Genomic DNA, 21,835 nt, shown 5'->3' with positions numbered 1-21,835 from the left:
AGGTGTAACATTCACACGCTGGAGTAAATATCACAAAGCATCTTTTGCTTCTGAAACCTAACTGCTGTCATAATGACCATCTGCTGGCTGTAGGTTTCTAACATTCCCTGACCTATGACATTTATGACAAATTACGCACCAAAGTGCTAGAGACGGCTTGTTAAAATGAAGCCTGAGGCCCACAAGTTCTCAACCCCTTTTGTCTTTAAAAGCATGGGTTAAATGGGAACAAGAAGTAGTTTGGACAGAAAACAGACATGGCAATGGCTAAAAGGAAATGAAATCCTAATCCTCTAACCCTTTGACTTTTGCAGCTTGCTGCACAGCAATGTGCTTTCAACCATTAAACTACCTTAACCTTCTGAAGAGCCAAATCAGTTCAAATTGACTGAAAATTTGCACATCACCACACAAGCCTTGATTGATTCCTATTTGAAAATTGTATGGAAGACAAGCATTTAATGCAGTATTTTTAACCAACAAAATATGTTTCACAGTCACCTCCAGTGCACAGTATAATTGGTGTCATATAAAAGCAATGTGAAGAAACACTTTTCAAAGTCACAAAGTTAGTCTAGCTGTAAAACACACTGGTGTCAGATTTAGACAGATCTATAGAGTTTCTTCAGGGCTAGCTAACATGTACAGGAATTTAAAAAATATTTTCATTCTTTTTAACTCATTCTGTGCTGCATTCACCAGCTCATCCTGTTGTGTTGCTCTGGGTTTTTAGCTTAAAGACAACAGAACCTCAAGTCTTGTTTCAAAATGTTTCTTCTATGTTAAAAAAAAACCACAAAAACCACAACAGAATTATGGACCTTACTTTAAAAAAGAAAGCTTATTTCAAAGTGAAAAGGGAAAACTGTAATATTTTAGCTAATCATAGCAAAGCCTCTCAAGTTCTAGGTAATGCTACAAAATAATTATCAGAAACCCAATTTAAAAAAAAAAGCTACACACATTATATTCATAACATTAATACACTATGCATCATAATGGCAAAAGAGTAAAATAGCACATACGGATAATTTGAAACAAACACCTGTGGAGGTTCACAGTAAAGTTAATCTTTCTCTTTTTTTTTTTTTTCCTTAATGTAGAATATTAGTTGAATCAGCAGAAGGTAAAGCATTGGAAAAAACCCCACAAAATCAATGGTATTGCTAAGTGTCTGATAAACATGTGAAAAAAAAATTATGTGTGGCTAGAAGGACCCCCAGGTTTAGATATTTAAATTCTCCATACATTTCCACATGATTTTAAAACTCACTGTTTTTTTGGTACTGTATCCCATGACTTTTACATTAGGTAATGACCTGTGAAAACAAAGTAGGCATTGCATGATAATGTTACATGACTACATGATTATGTTTGTCAAAACCACAGTAACATTTCATTATTGCAGGGATGAACGCATACACCACCAGTTTCAGAAGCAGAAGCCTCCTGCCATGTAACTTTGCTGCACAAAGTTAAAACCAAAAACCTAAATGTATAAAATTTAGCACAAGTATTCATACAACTTAACTGATCTGCTAACCCTTCATCCTTACAGACTTCTGTTACCTGTGTTTATTTCTTCTTGCATCTTCAGGAAGGAGGTCTCATTGATTGGTATCCCTATGGTATCCCTATGGAAAAATCTAGGATTTTTCAGGCTACCATGATTGACTTTGTCTTAGACTATATCTGGCCCTTGGCTTCTCCTTTCACAAATTAATGCAATCCTGAAGTGAATGAAAAGCACCAAAATGGCTATTGGCAGGAAAAAGAGTTTATTTTTAGTCACTTGCCCACCAGAGAATCAACCAGGACCTTCAAGTGAGCTAGTAAGGAAAAAAGAAAAAGGTCGTGCAAGGAAAAGGTGCATATAAAAGGAGAAAGCGGAAGAATGTGATGAGTACGTAAGACTTATAATTCAGGCAAGAGTTTCAGCAAGTATGAAAATCACTCTTTCTGCATTTTCAGATTAAAGGCTTTGTTTAAATTGGATATGCTTTTAATTTGTTTCTGTTAGAAAATTACCAGATGTGATCTTCATCTCCATAAAGACCCAGTCACCTTAATTTTCTGCCACATTGATTTACATGAAAGGAAATTCAGTAACATACAACTTCGCTAATGCCTGCTAAACTGTTACCTACAAAGATATATGGAATCACTCACTGTAAACAAAGTAGCCTACATGTAAAGTATCTCTAGGGTATTCTTATCTAACTTTGAAAATGGATATGAGGCAGTAAATTATTTTCCTGTCTGACACAGGTCTATAAACTTTTCGTCAAATTTTCATTCAACATCAGTGTAAAAGGCATGCTTTGCAAAGTTTTCTTGTTTCTTTCTCTTAGAAAAAAAGGGGAAGAAAGGGAACAGAAGAAGGAACCAAGAGGATAACAGACAGCTCAGTGAGCTCAGACATTCGTGTAGGGAACAGAAGGTTTGGGTTTTGTTCTTTTACTGCCAGTTTTCACTTTTCAGTGCTCTACTCCTTTGCTGAAATAATTTCTTCTGTTGTGGCAGTCAGAATACTTGACAAAAGCACAAGCACAGTGAAAGGGTGATAAACTTTAATTCCATAATTGTATATTTCTGCAAAATGGAATGGCTTCAACTGACGAGACTAAGACCCAGACCCACATTGCATCACTCAGGTATGAGTATCAAGCTTGTCTCCCATATTGCCAAGTGAGTATAGTGACCACCAGTCCTGGTTTTGATCATGAAGTGTACTAGCAGAATGAGGAATTTTTCATATTCAGCTTGCTGTGTTCTTCATTTCTTCTCCCCACTACCCCTCAGAGGTTTGTTTTTGTTGAATTGAATTTTTTAAAATTAAACTTGTAAGCCAGAAGAAATCCCTGTCTGTGCTGGTTCTTGACTGGGAGGAGATTATCATCTTTGGGTAGTTCAGGGGGGGAGGGGGGGGGGGGAAGAGAGACTTCAAACACATTTGATCTTATTCTTAAATTCATTGTAGAGCTTCTCACATGCTTAGGCAGAAAAACAAAGCAGTGCTGCACACTTACATATGAAATGCCTAACCAAACTCCCAACTTTGCCACTTAAAAAAGTACAGGTATCTCTTATTTGGCTTCATATACTGAGCATGAAAAGTAATGAAACTAAACCAAGAAGAGTATATCCAGACTCTGGACAGGGCAAACACAAGTTCATGATAAATGGGCAGACAGAAAATCTCTTCTACGCCCACGCTTTAGCCAATGCTAGCCTCATTATGCTACTGGGTCTTCTAGTCTTTTTCCATGGCCGAGAGCACATCATATCTAGCTTAATACAAACATCCTTCTAACAATTTCTGAGTGTCTGTACGTAGCACTTCTTTGATCTTCTAAGTAGTTCATTCATATAGCCTTAGAGTTCCTCTCCTTTATTGTTCAGAAGATATCAAAATATGGATTTTAGTATCTCCATTTTCTGTGTCCTCTGAAAGGTGTATCCAAGAGGCTTGATCTCCTTTGAAGTTTGTGCAACAGCCCTCAAAAACCTTCAACACTCTGTAAAGCACCTCCAGTTGATTACCCTAAATTAAACATTTTTGAAGACACTGAGAACTTTAGAACATTGGATTATGTTTTAAAAATGCTTTCTTTATGAATCTACATTTTCCAGTCTGTTCAAAATTATTTTGTCACGAATGTGTGGAAGTAAAGAATACATAATATGTTACATTTTGTTTTCTGTGTATTGCTTAAAAGACATCTGTGGCAGTACCACTGCACATATAACCTTAAAGGTATGCAAGTCATGGAGGAAAAGATGAAACAGATTTCTGTGTGAGCAATAGTCCTCTAACTATTGTGATTACAGTATTAATCATGAGTTATGCATCACAGTTCAAACTGTGACAATATATTATGATATTAAGGTCATTACAAATCTGGTAAAAAAAATAATAATTACTGGTAAACAGACAATGATTTTAAATACCTCCCTGCTTGTCAAAACAAATTAGTGATGTAAAATATTAGTTAGCAGGCTTATTTATGAAATTAGATTCTCTCTAAACAAGTTAGAGAACTTCCTCTCAAGAAGTCACTGAAATCTTCCTGGGTACCTGAATAACAGTCTGATTTCAATTTTGCAAACACTACTGTACACTTTATTACAAAGGATCTTTGTAGTTTGTTGTTTGCAAAGCAAATTGCATGATTTGAAGCTGTCGTGGCCCCTTCCCTCATATATTTTTTGTAATCTACTAAAAACTTCAAAGCAACCCTGTGACTAGGGTCCTGCCTACAAATAATAGCAATAAAAGGCTCGCTTCACATGTTATATAGAGGTCACAGATAACCAAAAATTCCTCCATATGTGTTTGAAGCTCTTTAATCAGATTTATAAGAGCAGGTTAGCCCTTCCTGCACCCACTAGGATCCTTGGCGTCAAAGAGAACTCAATCAACCAGAGGCAGGACATGTTACAGCCACTGCCTTGGGCTTCTCCCACATTGAAGATAACAGCCTTATTTTTTAGATTTGTGAATTATATACGGCTGCAGGAGGGCACTGAGACCATAGAGCATGCTACAGTTTTCCCCTGCTACCCATTTGAGCTCTTCTGTCCTAAGGGCTTCTCCTGAAATCCTTGCTTCTCCAGCCATGACCTGTCTCAGAAGTCACTTTGCCAACAGAGAGGTGCTTTGGTAACACATTGCTTCTGCAAAGCATTTTACAGAAAGAATTCACCATCTTGCTATGGTGAAATTGGTAAATTAAGTTATGCCAAATAGGAAATATCAAAGATGTGCTTGTATAAATATTACCTAAACAGAAGTGGTAGACACAGCTCAGCTGTGGCAGGCTTTTCTCCTTAAAGCCCTGATGCTATGACTGTTTTGCCCACACCACTGAGGGAGCTAGAAAGCAGTAGGGATGACACAAGGCTGAGTGCTTAAGCTATGGATTTCCTGATTTCTCTTTGAAAGAGAAGTTAGATAGTCCATGTTCTAAAGGAAGTGGTTCCAACACAACAGTTTTCTCAGAAAAACCCCCAACCCTTGAAATAACTGTGAAATGGCCTATTTTCAGCAATTCACTCTGAGACAAAAACTTGAATAATGATCTATGAACATTATTTAAAAGCCTAAAATTTTATAACATAGAAATCCTGAAATAAAGGCAGAGTACATAGCTACCACATTATTCCAATGGTCTCAAGTAATAGCTCATATGACTGGATAATGTTTTGTTACAACTAGAAAGAGATAGTTAATGGAATTTACAATATTCATACTTAGACTTATGGCTTACCCAGGAGATGCCTGCATTGTTCACACTTAATGATAAAACCCTGGAGGAACTTCACGGGTTCCCTCTCCTTAATCTCCTTATCTCTGTATAAAGAAATAAAAGGACTTTTTGCACTTTCTCCCAGCAATGATGGTAAATTTACTGAAAATACTGTAGACACGACAGCTATGAATAACTGATGTCAACATATGCTTGAAAATCATACAGATATCCTGGTATATAAAGAACAACTACCCTATCATTTTTGTATTAAAAATAAAAAGTAGGTAGTGAATGTAGGGAAAAGCTGTGTATCATGGAGATCTGAATTTATGCTCTGGTCAGATTGTGAAACCAGTCATTTCACAAAATGACTGAAAATAGTAGAGAGGCATCACATGAGATATTAGTTGCCAGTTATTTCAGGTTATTACTGAAGTAATGCGTAAAACAATTCTCTAAATGCAAATTAAAAATATATAGTTTCATATTTATTTTAAAAAAAATGAGCAATAACTGTAGTTTTTCCAGAAGCAGAGTTTACTGTTGCAATTAAGACTAACCTGATAATGGCTATTACATTTTGGCTTTATTTATTTACAGATTTGTGAGATACTATTACATTTTACAAAATCCTGATCTCCACCTGTAGAAAACAGGACAAAGATCTCTTAGAACAGGGGGAACAAGGCAGAACAACTCCCAGAGTATTTCTGTAGTGTGAGGCTACCTCTCTCTAAAACGACAAGCAGCTTCTTCTCAGTTCTTTTTACAATGATGAGCTCTGATGCAGGTAATCCATAGGAATGCAGTCAGATGCATTGACTTTGTGTTTTACCTGCCTGAAGTGCAACTGGTTGTGTTTTATCAGCATTCTTGCTGTGAAATTGTGGCTGTGAAGTCTTCCTCCATTGTTCACAGTAAGCTGGCATATATAATTTAAATCTTCTGGGGAACAATTCCACATGATAGTTACCTGACCGAGGGCTTTAGTAGCCAGAGTTTTCTTGGCTCTAGGACTAGGCTTGGATGGAGAAACCTGGTGCTCTGGAGGAATCTGCAGACAATTATGTGTAGAAAAGTTTATGTTCAGTTTAATTCCTAGTGACAACAGCAGTTGTCTAAAGCAGATACACTGCTGCAACAGGAATTCAGGGAGAAGCATAAGGCACAAGAGGCATCCACTCTGGGTGGACAGCTGGTGGTCACCCACAAAAAAGAGGTTACCTTACTGTGCCGTAGAGCTGTACATTACACATCATTCCTTCCAACTACCTTGGCAGACAAATAAAATATCCAGGTCCCATCCCACGAGTATGATCTCCCATCTGTGATACAGGCTATATTTAACACTACTATTGGTATGTTTCACTGATACGATCTGTTGAGGACATCTTGTTTTCTTCATGGACCAGGATGAACTAAAAAAAAAAGCTTTCTGAGATCAATTCTGTGTTAAATACAGATCTCTTTATGTTTTCAGTGTGGGAAGGAAAGTAAATAGCTGAGGTACTAGATCTTTTCAGCTCTCAGATGTATGGAGTTAAGTGCAACATGTGGAGATGTCAGTGGTAACCAAATAAGGGGAAGGAATGGAAATGGAACTGTGGTGGAAGTACATAGCTTTTCTGAGAAGACACCACTGGACGTGTGGTGTCTGACTGAGGGTGTGTGTGCTGATAAGACCTTAGACCATGCAAATATGGGAAGTTCCCTCTGGAAAGAGTAGCTTTTCTCCTCCCTCTCTAAGTGGGTGAACGAAAAGAACAGAAAAGAAAAATATAACATGATAACTTTTTTTCAGGGTTGGTAAAGATGTACAGAGGACTAGGAGAGAAAAAATAATCTTCTATATGTGGTAATGTATTTGCACTTCCTTAGAGCAATCCCTTGGACAACTGTTTTAAAGAAAGAACTGAACACTGAAATTACAAATCAGGTTTTCAAATACTGCAATGCCATACTGCCATGGAAAATATATCATAACTACACAGCTGTTTAGCCAGTATTCTTCAGATATCCCTAAGGCCAAAAAAAATAGTATCTGTGTTTAAGCACTTGGCTGATTTTCACAAAGGTGAGAGGGCTACTGGTTGAGCTTGATGGTGATTGAGTACTATTCAAACAGAACGATAAAAAGGATCCTGAACAGTTGCATGTGCATGCACACAAACACATTGATACATTCATCTCAAGGTCCACTGTGATTTGAAATCAGAATTAGACTGTTAGCATAGTATTAACTCAAGTATTAACTTGAGCACTTCAGATACAAAAGTTATGACCTTTTTGCATGTAAAACACTATGTTCATTTTCCAGGGAATAAGAGTCCAACTTCTCATGCCTATTATACTTCATCACCATAATTAACATTTCATCATCATCTTCTTCTTCAGGAACTTCTGGAATACTAGAAGTGTTTGAAGCTCTAATTCATTCATTAAAATACTCACCTGGTCAGCTAAAACTAGCTAACACATGTTATGTATGTAGCTTATGTGAATTGCATGTTGATGAACTCTAAATCTATTATGTGATTTGTGGGTAGCAACAATATTTGGATGATATAAAAATATAATTAAAAAAACTTATTAAAACATTAGTATAGTCCCTATATTTTTAGGCCATTCTGTTTTCTCTTTGAAAAATGTGGTAAGTGGGTCTAAGCCTTTCCCAAGGGCCTTTGGTTTCTTCCCTGCCTTATACAGAGAAACTACCAGCTGCCTGCATGGCAATTTCCAGTCCATTATGTTCGAAGAGTAATGACAATTACAGGGAGCATCAATAACGCCCTTGCTGTACTCTGGACTCTCACAACATTTGCTGATTTTTCTTAAAGCCCTTTCTCATGTACTTATGTAATTGCTAAGCTACTTTGATTTTAGTTTCCTAAACAAGCTTCTAGTCTCTCTATTGGAAAAGTATAAGCTCTAATGCAAACATCCAGGACTCAATATTTATTATTGTTATTTTTAAGACTGATAATATTTTGAAATTGAACATTTTATCCATGACTGGGATCCACTACGCACTTATAAAATGAGCCTAGGGGTGCCCACTGCAGTGATCAGATATGTGATCTAGGGGGAAAGTGCCATTTTTTGCAGTATAAATAAAAGACAGATGAGCACAGGCAATCACTGGCTCTGGTGCTCTGGGAGCACTCCAACAACAGCTTCATTTGTGCAGCTACACTAGAATTACCCTAACAATAGTGTATTCACTATGGATAACCACAGAGTGACAATATAAAGATGAAAGCATTGCTCTGTAGGAGCTGGTAAAGACAAATCAAGCTGGTGGAACTGGCACTATTAGGATCTACTGGCACATCTCCCCTTGTGGCAGACCTGCACATCAGTAGCTTCAGCAGGAGAAGAGCTTTTACACCCACAGCTGGTCTGGAGTTTTCTGATAAAGAGAGGTTTCATCGCAAAAATGACAATTCATCAAAGGTGGAGTTTTTCAAAGCAGAACAGAAGTTTGAATGCATTTATTAAGCTTCTCCCATCTCCACCCAGTCATGTCTGTCCCCACCAAATCCTGAAACAGGAAGAACTCTGCAGTTAGTGCTGTCAGACTCACACTTGTGTTTTCGTCAGCTTCCCAGTAACTTCTGAAAACCTTATTGTGCAACTGCAGAGTAGGCAATAAACTGCCCAGGTGGACCTCTGGAAGATTGGAAGGTCTGATAACCTCAGCTCCTGTCAATGTTCAGCCCGTCTCCTGGTTCTTTGACAGACATATGGAAAACTCAGGACTAAACCCAAGCTAGAAATTTCTAGTGCTTGGAGGTTCAGGCAATATTAGCTTAATTTTATTTCAAAGCATTTTACATTAGGTATTTTGATTATTTGAACACAGCACTGCTCCTTGAACTGCAAAGCTGCAAGATTTAGCCCTCTATCTCAAAACACCTGTCTAAGGTAAAATTTTCAGACATATCTAGGTTGCCCATGACATTGTATTTTATAATTATTATTTTTAGTCTTTGTAGAGTCAGCAACAACTGCTGAGATTATACAGCTGCAAATATTTTATGATAGAAAAGAACTAAAGGTATTTGTATAAAATAGCTATCTATTTAACACTTTTTCATCTGTACCTTATCTTTCTCTTGTTTATGTATTTTTAAACACAAATGCAACATACTACATCTGTAGTATCAGTCTTGGCTAAATGTACCAGTTATGATTTAAATGACCTGACATTACCCACAGTTTTACTGTAATTGTGTCACTTACTATTTTACTAAATTTTAATTATTTTAGCTGAAATCTTCCAGGCTGGTTCTGTGCCTCAGAATACTGTTTTATGTGATGGGCCAGCCAAAGGAACACGGCTAGTGATGTTGGGGTACATATGCACTTTTTGTATTGTTAATATAGTCTGACAACATATTTTCTGAGAAGCACTGATGCCTTGAAGAATGAGGTGGGACTTGTGAGACTGTGGGGCTGAAGATCAAGTTGGTGGGAGAGAAGAAAATGCTAAGATCAAATGAGAGATGGAGAGAGAAGGGGTGGCAGTGATGGGACCGGTGAGAGGACAGCAGGATAAAACACATTCAGGTGAGTAAGTGTGAACTGAAGGGAGGAGACACTGGAGTGGACAACTGGTTGTGGCTGATAAAGAAGAGCTGGAGCAACAGCATATTGAGGCTGAGTGAGAAAATGGTTTGGGATTAGAGTGAGAGCTGGACTCCAGTGGAGACCCCATGGTAAAGAAGATGCTAAACAGGCAGGAAAGTAGAGACTGGAATGAAGGCCAGGGGTAAGAAAGAGATGGGAAAGCTTTGTGGTGAAGAAGACAGCCTTGTATCTGTCCTCCAAAGAGACTCTGTAAAACCGCTTCATCACCCCTTTCTGTGCTGTTTCAGTTGAAGGTTAATCATGTACTGTTGCCATCTATTATTCTGTCAGCAAAAACCAGTATGGGTCTGTGAGCTTTAAAACTTCCCTTCTTGTTATTGAAATATAAATACCTCTTAAACCATAAGCATAGATAGAATTTCTAGATTTTCAGTTTCTTTTTTTAAAAGCCTAAAAAACTGATTGAACACCCATCTAAAATATTCTGATCGCAAAGACATTCATATAGAAGTTAGGAAATATCAAAACTAAGGTTGTTTATGCAATTGTAACCTACCTGCCCTGTAAATACATGTTATGATGCATTTTCACTTGTAAAATTATATATCTTTTTTTTCTTTTATCTTTTTCTTTTTTTGTTTTTGCCCAAAGGACTATAGCTTTGTTGATTTATTAGATGAAAGAATATTCTCCCAGGATCAATCAAGATACTGTGTTGACAGAAGCTCCCATCACTAACTACTTATTTAGCCTGTTGTAAAAGTGTGAAGACTTGGATGAATATGGTACAGGATACGATCAATTATACTACTCATGCATATAAAAAGAGTTATGAGAATAGTTGGAGTATTTCAAACAATTGCATAACTGCATATTTCTAAGAAGACGGTTTGGTTTTTAAATGTTTTCTTTAAACCAGTTCCCTGAACAGATTTGTTCAGCAGTATCAGTGAAAAGTCCTTACTGCCCAAAGAACATGGAAAAGTTATTTTTTTCTTCACCTTTCAGGCAGCAAAATTCAACATGGCTATGACAGCTGAGCAGTTTCTAGCATGGTGAGGAGAGCTAGGAGGGATAAGGAAGGTTTCATAGAGTGTAGGTAGGAAAGAGAAGCCCCTGAGAAGGTTTTGTGGAATGAGAACTAACACATTAAAAATTGATTATATGGAAACTGCAGTAGTTACAAAGATGCTACAGCATAATTCACATCCTCTGGAAGTCAAAAAGATGGGATACCTACTGAGCCATGTGAGATTTCTAGTGAGCCATGTGATCACTCACAATAGGTCAGTTTTGGGGCACTATTCCAGCAAGAAGTGTGATTTTGAAGTACAATGGTCCCTCCGTACACTATATGGACATTGAGAAAAAGCATCTATCAAATACCCCTTACAGTCATGAACCATTAGTTTTCCTGCAGGTTAAGGAACTGCACATAAGTTTTTATAGATATCACATATATTGGTTCTTATTGTACTAACATTCCTTCTGAAATTAATGAAAAATGCAGTAAGTCAGTACTGATTCCAGGAAGGAAAAGGAAACTGCCCCCATACTGCTGTTCAACTTAGAACACAGAGCTAGAGGTTCTGTAAGTTGAGTGCATGTTATCACAGACAAACATGTCAGTTATCGCTGATTTCACTTTATCTTGCAAAAAAGACTGGAACTTCCACCTTCATCTTTCTTCACTGTCCTGATATTTTACAAAAAGTCTTCCTACCAACAGGGCAGAAACCAAATAATCTGCATACATACCCATGAGGTCCTATTATCAAGAGCTAAAAGGTCTGTTCCTATAGCTCATGCTGATGAAGTTAAAACAATACAACTCCCTTTCTATTTCACAGTAATTAAAATGTTAATTTGCTAAGAAGTTTTGCCACTTTTCTTAAAAGCTTTAAATTTCAACATGTAAATATCGGATTTTGAAAACCAGCAGCTCACAGTGGGATACGAAATCTGTGAGCCTGGATAATGCCTTTAAAACATTCAGAAGCAACAACAAAATACATTTTTGGACATGCCAGAAGGAGTTAACTGTGATTAATTGCTTTTTACTCCAGCTCATTTCACGATTAAGATTTCTGTCTCAAGGAATTGTCAGTATAAAACAATATATCAAAGTTTAAATATCAGTAATAAAACAGTACAGGAAGATATTCTGTGACTACTTAGAACTGAAAGCATTTTATTGAAAAAGGCCTTGTTTTATTTGGCAGCCATCCATGACCTCCTACTGTTGACAAAACTAGCAGCAATTCCTATTTGAAGTGTACCAGAAGATGATCCTGCTCAGCAGAAGCTGCTGCTTTAGAGCATTTACAGGATTTATCTCTAAATTAATATTTTCATCGAACACTCTCACTATACACCTTACATAATCTTTAAATTATAGGAAAACGCTAGAAGGGTGTTCTGAGAGTTGGCTGCTGAAGTAATGCTGGAGATTTATAGCTCTCTGAAGTCGACATTTGTGACTGACCTACAGCGCACCAGGGCTGCTATTTCCCTTTCCTGATTCATGATAAGTGCAGCTGTCTCCAAATAAGCCTCCAGAGCCCATTAATGCCCAGTTCATTCCCTCATGGTAAATATGCACATCTCTAGCTTCACTTTTTAATGCTCTGTTGCTGTAAAGTTGAATAGAAAATTAGGTTTTCTATTTTTTCTTCCTTTAAAAATAAATTTTTCAAGCACCAAGGTACTGATGACTTTAAAGACTCCAGTTCATACATTTATGTTTCTGTCTAAATAAGTATTGAAGAAAAAAGAAGCTATTTATACACTAAAGACTGCAAAATAATGTTTCACTTGCCTGATGGTTTTTTAATCTCTCTTAGTGTGGTCCCCTAGCTTCCTTGCATTTGTTGTGGGAAGCATACACAAGATACAACTAATTAACAAAATCATTTGCAGAATGATATGAAGGTAAATATTAAAAAGAAAGAGAATACACATTAATAAAATGTCAAAAAAAGCTAACACATTTGTCATCCCTGCCTCAAATTGTTTTTCATTAATAAAATATACATTCTTTTCCATTTGGAAAATTTACTAGTGGCAACACATTCAGTGTGCAGCTTTGTCTCTTTAGAGATGAAGTCTTTGTTTAAGCACTGGCGATGGGTTTTTGTGCCATTGTCTAATCTGTCAGATTGGATGAGCATGTGTGTTTAGGGGTGCAGAGATGTGCGGCCACACCTGCTGTGCAAAGCTGCGAACTCACAACTCTCCCCACCATTACAATGTGTTGCGGTCAGAGCTCCTTTGTTGTGATGGAGCTGCTGGTGGTTGCATGGCTGAAGTGTCACAAGTGTCAGGCCTCATTACGGTCACCATAATCGCTCTAAAACTACCTCTTATTTTGACCATTTAATATTGAATGGTAGGAAGTTAAAGGTTAGATACCTAATAGGTTTTGTGATGTTCAATTGATTGTTCACCGGGATTCAAAATTACAAAACAAAAATTAAAAAGGTCTGTTAATAGAGTAATGTCTGCTGTTCATCTGGAGCAGTGTTTTAAATTATAGAAACAGCACTGTGCAAACAGGTGACAAGCCATTTAGATGCCGTTTTAGTAAATGATCAATTTCTTTCATGGAATTATCTCTATAGAGTTATAAAACATGAGATATTTAACAAACCAAAATGATTCCTTAAGCTTGTTTTTACTCTTTTTCCACATTAATATCTTACTAACTCCTTTGTCTTAAGTGCTCCACTGGGCTTAACTTTCAATGTTTATGTTAAATAAAAATAAAAATAAATCTTATTAGGATTTGGATCACAGGTTTTATATTAGCTGATTACAGGGACAATGGCTATAAAACTTGGACCAGATTATTTCTGAGTTCTTCAATGCTAAACAGGGTTCAAAACTGCAGCTTTGGTTGAGGCATATCTATATGATAGTTACAACATCCTTCATTCACTATTTGATTTTTCAAGTTAATTTTATTTGCAAAAGTGAAAAAGCAATGATATTTATAGGAAGCTGGAAATACCTGCAGAATATAGAAATATCAGTTGTTAGTAATTCAAATATTTGAAGGGATTTCTAGTTCATTTGACTCTATGTGACACATTGAAATGTTCTGAACACATTTTCTCACTATAAATAATACCTTTGACTTTTACTTTTCTTCACAAAGTTACTTCTCAACAAATGTGCGTTACTTGTTTTGGAGAAATTGTCACTACAGTCAAGTTATGGCTGATCATCACTAATTAAAATATGAAATTATGCTTAAGCAAAACCTACATCTGTTGTCACTCTTATAATACCATGCAGCCCACCACAGGATTAATCAATTCTAATCTAGATGGGTCTTTTTTGGGACCTTAGACCTGCATGGCCTTGTTAATTCAAATGGTACGTGACAGTTCAGAGGTTTCTTAAACCAGCCATAACCTGCATAAACAGACTTCTGTGCCAGCCTGAGAGGCACACTGTTATCAGGTTAGAATTTCTGTCTTCCACCTGAAATTTTTAGGCAGCAAAACTAAAATATGTGGACCCAGTTTTCATCCTGAATTTTAGGAAACTGCACACAGCATCACCCTCCCACAACACAGCAAATGGCAGGAAAGCTTACAGTATCACCTATGTAAATGCTCCAGTGTCATCCCAAATATATCAGGTACCATAACAACATTAAGAGAAGATAACAGCTATTAAAATTAAGGCGAGAAAGACAGAACTTATAGACAAAATAGTTCAGGTGTACACTGGCTTAAATTTGACTAATTTCATTCTTCCTGTAAACTACCTACCCGGCATTACTATTCTACACAGGCAATGTTTGTTTGCTTTCCCCCCTCTCTGCAAACCATTAACACTTGCCATTTATCTGTGGTCCTGTCCTTTTTTACCCATGTCTCTCTTCCCCTTCCAACCAAACCCAAACATTAGTTTCTCACAGCAGGTGTGATACCCTCCGTAAAAGGTGTTGCATCACTCCAAAGAACAACTGTACCTTGTCACAGAGACAACAAAATGAATTACCAAGTGCTAACACTGCCATTTCCTCTATAGCTGGTTCAGGAATATGAGTTTAAACCTTTAGAACACAAAAAAACACTAGTACACAGTTAGCTAAATATGCTGTGGATTCATAATTTTTTCCGATGTCAAAAATCTGAAGGTTTCATAGAAAAAGGTTACGGATATGTTGTCATCAGTTTGCTTTCATGTTTGGACTGGGAAGGTATCACAGCGCTAAGTGACTGATCTCACTAAGAAATTTTGTGCGACCAGTTTAGTCACGGATTGACACACCTCTAGAGGACATCTTTTAAAAGCACAGTTCCTTTAATGTCCTGTTTAATGACAAATGGGTCCAGAACCCTGCAGTAGAGTCCTTAAAGGACAGAGAGTAGTAAACTTTCCTGGTCATAACCCTAAAGAAAGTTTTATTTTAACTCATTGAAACAGAAGAACTGTATTTAACTCAGTGACAGATTAAAGATCAATTAAGAAACATCTTTCATCTGCCTTAACATCTGAAGACCCATGCCCTGGAGCTCCTGGACTGCTGTGAACTAAGTTATAAATGACTCTGAAGTGATCTTGCACTCATCTTTAAAGAGTTAAATGTAATAAACTTTTACTAAAATAAATAGAACTACGTATGCCAAATGGAGGTTAAAGACCACAGAAAGTTCATAAACACCCATGAAGCCACTACATTCAGATATCACCTGACCTTTGCAGCTCAAGCTGATCTGTTTAGAATTATAGATAGACAACAATTTATTAAACATGTCAATAAAATGAATGGAAACTATAGAAGAGAAAGAAGAGCTAGGACTCCACAGACACACTCCAAAATAGGATGCAGTAAGGCTTATGGGCCAGAAGATTTTATAACACTATAAACTTACTGATAGCGCCGGGCTACTACTGGAATTGTGCATGTAAGAGAAAATTTTTTAAATTGCAGCACAGCTGTGAAAGTGGAATAATTTTCTACCTCTTTGACTTCATGGTCATTACAGAGACCAACAGAGGCGTGATGGCTTCCAATAAACAAGGGCTTGCACAAAAAATAACAAAAGAAGTACCACTTCCCCAAATCCTGTGGTATCCATGAAGGGTGGAGAAGAGACACGCTGGTCACCATAAGCCTGAACAGCCAGAGGCCAGGGGCTGATCCACAGCTTCTAAAAGACTCTTTCACCACTGACTTGGAAGAAGCAAGATGGGACTTGTCCTAATCAGCCTAAAACACAGCATCTCTTTAATGAATGAGTATTTAGCTTTCAAAATCAAGCCTTTAAAAAGAAATATTTTATTATTTTTTTAAAATTCAGAACTGAGATTAAAGTTGCGGCTGTGTAGATCAAAGTTCCTATTACATCTCTGGAAGATAAATTATGCCTTTTTCACCTCAAACTCTGGGGAGAAAAAAGCTACTACTATACCATTTAAGAATATAGTAACACAATAAAAACAACAAAACCAACAAATCCCATCCAACTTATGTAAGAATTATAAGTAATGTGAACACCATTTACTTTTTTAAATAAATATATCCTTTCCAATGAAGATGTCATTACCTCTTTATTGATTTCCAAGTTGAATGAAGTTTCAGCATCTCTGAAAGATCAGGGTTATATTCGAAACAGAATATGGAGGTACAACTGCCATGTAATCAAGTAGTCTGCAATAACCTGTAACCTGGGAAATAAATTAAGGCTTCCCTTTTTAAAATACTTTGGATGTGTTATTGCTGCTAACCACAGTTTAAATTTTATTACTTTTGAAGGAATGCTATGAAATCATTCTACTTTCTACAAGGTAGTCAGCTTAACTTTAAAGTCAAATAAATTAAATTAGGGATACAATATTGATGTTACAAGGGAATGTTTAAATCAGAATGAAAGAAAACAATGTTTTTCGGTCAATATCTGGTTTTTTCTTCATTATCTCTCAAAAAGTCTCCATTTAATAATCTTAATTCGGGTTACTAAACTGCCTAGAAATTTTCTTATATTATTTAAAAGCACACTTTTCACATAATTTCATTTCCTAGCTTTTGTGACTTCTGCACAATTCATAACATCAATGGCCTGACCCATTTTAAAACCTCTGAACACACATTATATTTTACATAAGAAATCCATAAGGTGATTTGGTTTTTTTTGCATGAAGTTAATGAAAACCCACACTAACCACCAGATTCCTAAAAATGAAAATGTGTTATTATTTTATAGGCAATATCAACAGTTTCTAAAGATCAGTGATAAGTATATCTAGATCAGCTAGTAGGAATCAATATTCTGATTTACATTTTTATGTGCCAGATTAGTCTTTATATTTGTTTTGATAGAAAAGCAGGCAACAGCCTATTTCATGGACAATAAATTCAAGATAGTAATGAGGAGATAGTACTGCCTCAGCTAACTGCACACAGATTGGAGGGTCACATATTTGACACAGATCTAGTATGGCCCTTAATGAATCTATATACTTGATTAGAGTCTCTGTCTTTTATAGTACTAAATAGCTTTGCACAGAAAACTAGCTCATTTCAAACAGGGTTAAGAGAGTCTCTCTGTTCAAAAAGAAAATAATCACTAAAATTTTTCAAAAAAGTTCTACATTTCTTGTGCATTTCTTCCAATAATTTCCTTTGCAAAAGGCCCAAAGTTATTCTTCTTTACAGGATTGGAGACAAATAATGTCTCCAAATATGAAATCCTCAATGCAACAATATGTGGCCATATTATAGTAAAAGATCTGTATTATTTTAGCCTGAAATCTCCATATTGCTTTCTCTATTATTTTCAATGAACATTTTTTCACCTACAATGTCCCTGGTCCATGAATTTTTCAGAATTCTCCTTCCTATTATCTTGATTTCACACCAATTGTCAGTTTCCCATTCCAAGATCTTATTTGTCTCCACCTACCAATTCCTCTTTTTTATTTTATCTCTCCTGTTGTAGGTTGCCTATTCACTAAATCTAATTTTCTATCAGCAAATGTAACTTTCTTGCTCTCTATTAGCTTTTATAAGAAATCATATTAAACAGAAGCCCCTTTGGAGGGTGAAAATATGGCTCCACAAAGATCAATAGCAGATCTTGTCTTGGGTCAGGACTTCAGCCTGGGAATGTACGTGGCATCATCAACAATTTTAACCTTCAAAATAAGTCTGGACTAATAATTCAGAAAAATGTGTTCCTATCTAATTTAAAAGATCACAAATATCTCATGCCCTATTCCAAGCCATTTTCCAATAAAGCTGCATGGATAGCAATCCATGCATGTCACGTGGAATCTGCATAAAAGAAGAATAATAGGGTGCAATTTGTAATTCTTTACAGGTGAAATACCCAACATGCAAAGAGCAATTTGCAGCTGAGACAAGCTTAGCTTGGCTAGGAAGGCAAACTCGTTCTGGCTCAGTCTACTGAAGCTGCTCTCTGTGTATGAAGCAGAGTCCCATTCTGAGCTTTAGCTGTTGCAGCATACAGAGGAAACAAGATTTGCAGGATACAGTGCAAGCACAGGGTTTGGGATACTAAACCAGTTATAACATCTAACCTCAGATTACAAGAGAGATGTTTTAGCCTCAAAGTCCATCTGTCTTGTAACAGAGCCACCGAATGGGTTACAACCAAACTTCGAAAGAGCATATAGGCAACACCCTTGCCCTTGATGCTGTCTAACCTTATTCCTTGCGGAAGTACCCGTATGTTTATACATATTAGGATAAATGGCTCTTTTGTCATATAGATAATTTTTGTCACTGGTCTTGTTAGGTAGGTGCCTGAGAATAACTGTTCCACTGTAAGACTGGATAGAGCGAGTCCTGTCATGTCATATGCTCATACACGTTGCTTCTGCTATGTATTCCGGGTAAAGGAAAAGATCTGCTGTGCCATCGCACACCCTTGAATCTTTACTTCCAGGCCAGCTGTGTGAATATGAACAGTTTGAATATGATTTATTTCCCTTTGTATCACCTTGGCAATGTGTTAAGGACAAGTGTTTGTCTTCTGTTAAAATATATTGCCCCTTTCTATCTCACTCATAACTTTACAGTGTTATGCTACAATGCTACTGATAGATTTTTTCCTTTTTAATTTCAGGTTATTTTTAATCTTTTCCTTTTTGGTTTCCTTTTGTGCTCTTTTGCAAAGTGTCACTGTAGAAAAGCATTGACATAAAGCAGCTGGCATGGCTTATGCCCTCTGTTGCTCTGTCTTGAAGACTCAGAGGTGATGTTTTTCTTGGTGGTTGATAACACAATCCCTTTATATACAGACTGATAGACCTTGTTTCATTCACCACCAGGGCTTCTATCTTTTTGTGAGGGGTAACAGAAGTATTAAAAGAGGAAAAAGCAAAACAAAAAGGTGCTTTCAGAGTGCTCCCCCCAATATAACCAGAGTCCAGAACTGAAACATAAGCCTGGGCAATTGTTAGAAACATTATTGGTCTTGTGTCTAAATGCTGGGCCAGAAAACTAACTTTTCAGTAAGTGGCCAGAGTTACAGAACAGCCCATTCTGCACTGGATCATAGTTTAACTTTTGAAACACTGTTCCCGTTTCAGAACCTCTCATAAAGAGATGGTATTCTCAAAACACAGGCTTTTAGGATGCGTGGGTTATTTCTCCATCTAATATTCAGCCACGATGAGCTGTGCAAAATTGAAAACAGGATTTATAAGAAATTATATTATCAGTTTGGAGCCAAGAGCAACACTGAGTGCTAGGCCTAACCTGTTTCTTCAGATGTGATTTTTCTGACACATGCCAAAAGTAATCTCCCTTTTCTTACTGTTTATAACAAAGCCTCATTGTGGAAAACTAACTCCAATGGAGATTAACTGATTTACAATCATAGAATCATTTCCACTATCTCTTTACATTTATCATATAAGTTGTAGAGCATGACACAGGTAAAATCCTGTTGCCTGCTTTGAACAAGTGAACATTTCTGTTGTCTATGCTACAAAACAGTAGGAAAATATTTAATGTAACAGTAAAGTTCAGTTTTCTATCAGCTCTTCACTACAATAACTTTTTGTGTTCGATATTCTGCATTCTTTTTCTCCGAGAGAATAAAGCATTACTCTCTGTGAGTGATCGTAATCTATTTTTCTGTCCTAGCAGGGATACATTAACCAGGAAGCACTCTGCACACGTTTATATTTCTTAGCATAGAAAAGACAACCAGATGTACACCATTAGAATATATCAATGAAAAATACCGTCTTCCTTTAAATTAACTAATATCTACATTTAATGAAGCTCAGTTTATAGTGATTTTCTGGATGAAGTGCTCTTCTTTCAGCCTAATTATGTGCACAGCTTTCAGACAACAAGGAGTGTCTTTAACATTAGATAAGAACCTAGGCTTTTATCTCAATCAATAGTCTTTAGCCTTTGAACTCGTGTCAGAGGAAGACCAGTCCATCACATTCAGTTCTACCTGACCTCTTTCTTCTTAATGCACACTGCCATTTACAGAAGGAAAACACACAGATATACAGTATATAAGCAAGTAAACTATTTAGGGCATTTTGTGTATGGGGGGGATGGGATCTTTTATGGCTGTAAAAATGTGTGACTGTAATGATGATGTTAAAATTTTCTTGTTTCCTTTCACTGGGCTTTGTGTATCTCAAAGGAGCCCCATATGGTGCTCTTTGTCCGTGTCATTACCTCGTTACAGCCGCTGTCTGCCAGCCAAAGGTAGAACGCTGCAGCTGTAGACAGCGATACAACTGGAATTGTCTAAGGTCAACAGTGCCGTAATTACTTTAAAATGTCAGCGTACAATAAAATACAACAGTTCATCTGGCAGAAAGCAAATTAGCTTTGACCATAGCGTAATTACCCTTTTCTCAGCACCATTAGAAGAGATCAAATCTCCACATTCAGTGTTTGAGGAAAGGCCATCAGAGTACACTCTACCTGACAAGGATGCACATTTGCCATTTTGAGATGTAATTAATTGTCCCTATAATAGAAATTTTTATATTTGACTCTGGAATTGAAATGTGTAATAACCTGGCTTCTTCATATTTAACCATTTCTGCTCTGAATAGATATGCATTGCAAAGTGAAAGCAGGCGATATCAACACAATGAAAATGTGTTAACTACTCAATCAGTCAGTAAAAAGCTGAAGCAAAGTTATTTTTATCAATTAGCTTAAATTTAATTGGCCAGCCTCTGATCTCATGAGCATGGGTGTAAATCTGGGATAACTTGACTGAAGCAAGTAACATGACTCTGGGTTTATACAGGTTGCTCTGACTTTGGGATCCAGTTCGTTACATTGTATGGGCCACAAAGTTATACCCAAAGGAGAAAAGAAATTAAAAATCCAAACACACTGCACAACTTAAATAAATAAATACTTTTCCAAACTACTTTCTCCAAATTTATCTTTTCAGTCTCATCTTGTTAATTTAAAATGAACCTCACCAGTATTTATTAGAGGCCATCTTCAAATCCTGATCCTGATCTGAACTTCAGCTGTAAACTCTTACAATGGAATGGGGCTAATGAAGACCTCCTCATCTAGAGTGCTGGGATAAATTCTCATACTGAAGCAGCTGCTTCTTCTAGGGGCTTTATTACACGTTTTACTATTATACGTTTACATGTATGTTCACCAGTGATGTGGTAATCTGGTTAAATGGGGAACAAATGGCAAGAAGCAGACCAATGACTATGGTTGCTGTAGGGCAAAGCAAGGTGCCTTGCGTGCATGTTCAATTTCATTACTATTTAAGGGTTTTGAGGAAGGTCTAAGCTGATTTAAAATGACTTGCAGTGTCTAAGCAGTATTCTGCTGTATGTCTGAATGTGGATTCACATGAAATAGCTACTTCTTATCAAAAGTCCCTTATATTTAGGCAATTCCACCAAACGAAAGACATTCATACCCATTGTGCTGTGAGTTTTCTTTATTTCGTAGAATTTAAAATTGCAGCATGGTCTTGTGACTCTAGAACTAAAACATG

This window comes from Falco naumanni, chromosome Z (genome assembly GCF_017639655.2).
Source record: "Falco naumanni isolate bFalNau1 chromosome Z, bFalNau1.pat, whole genome shotgun sequence".
Taxonomy (NCBI): Eukaryota; Metazoa; Chordata; class Aves; order Falconiformes; family Falconidae; genus Falco; species Falco naumanni.
This window is presented reverse-complemented; position numbering follows the sequence as displayed.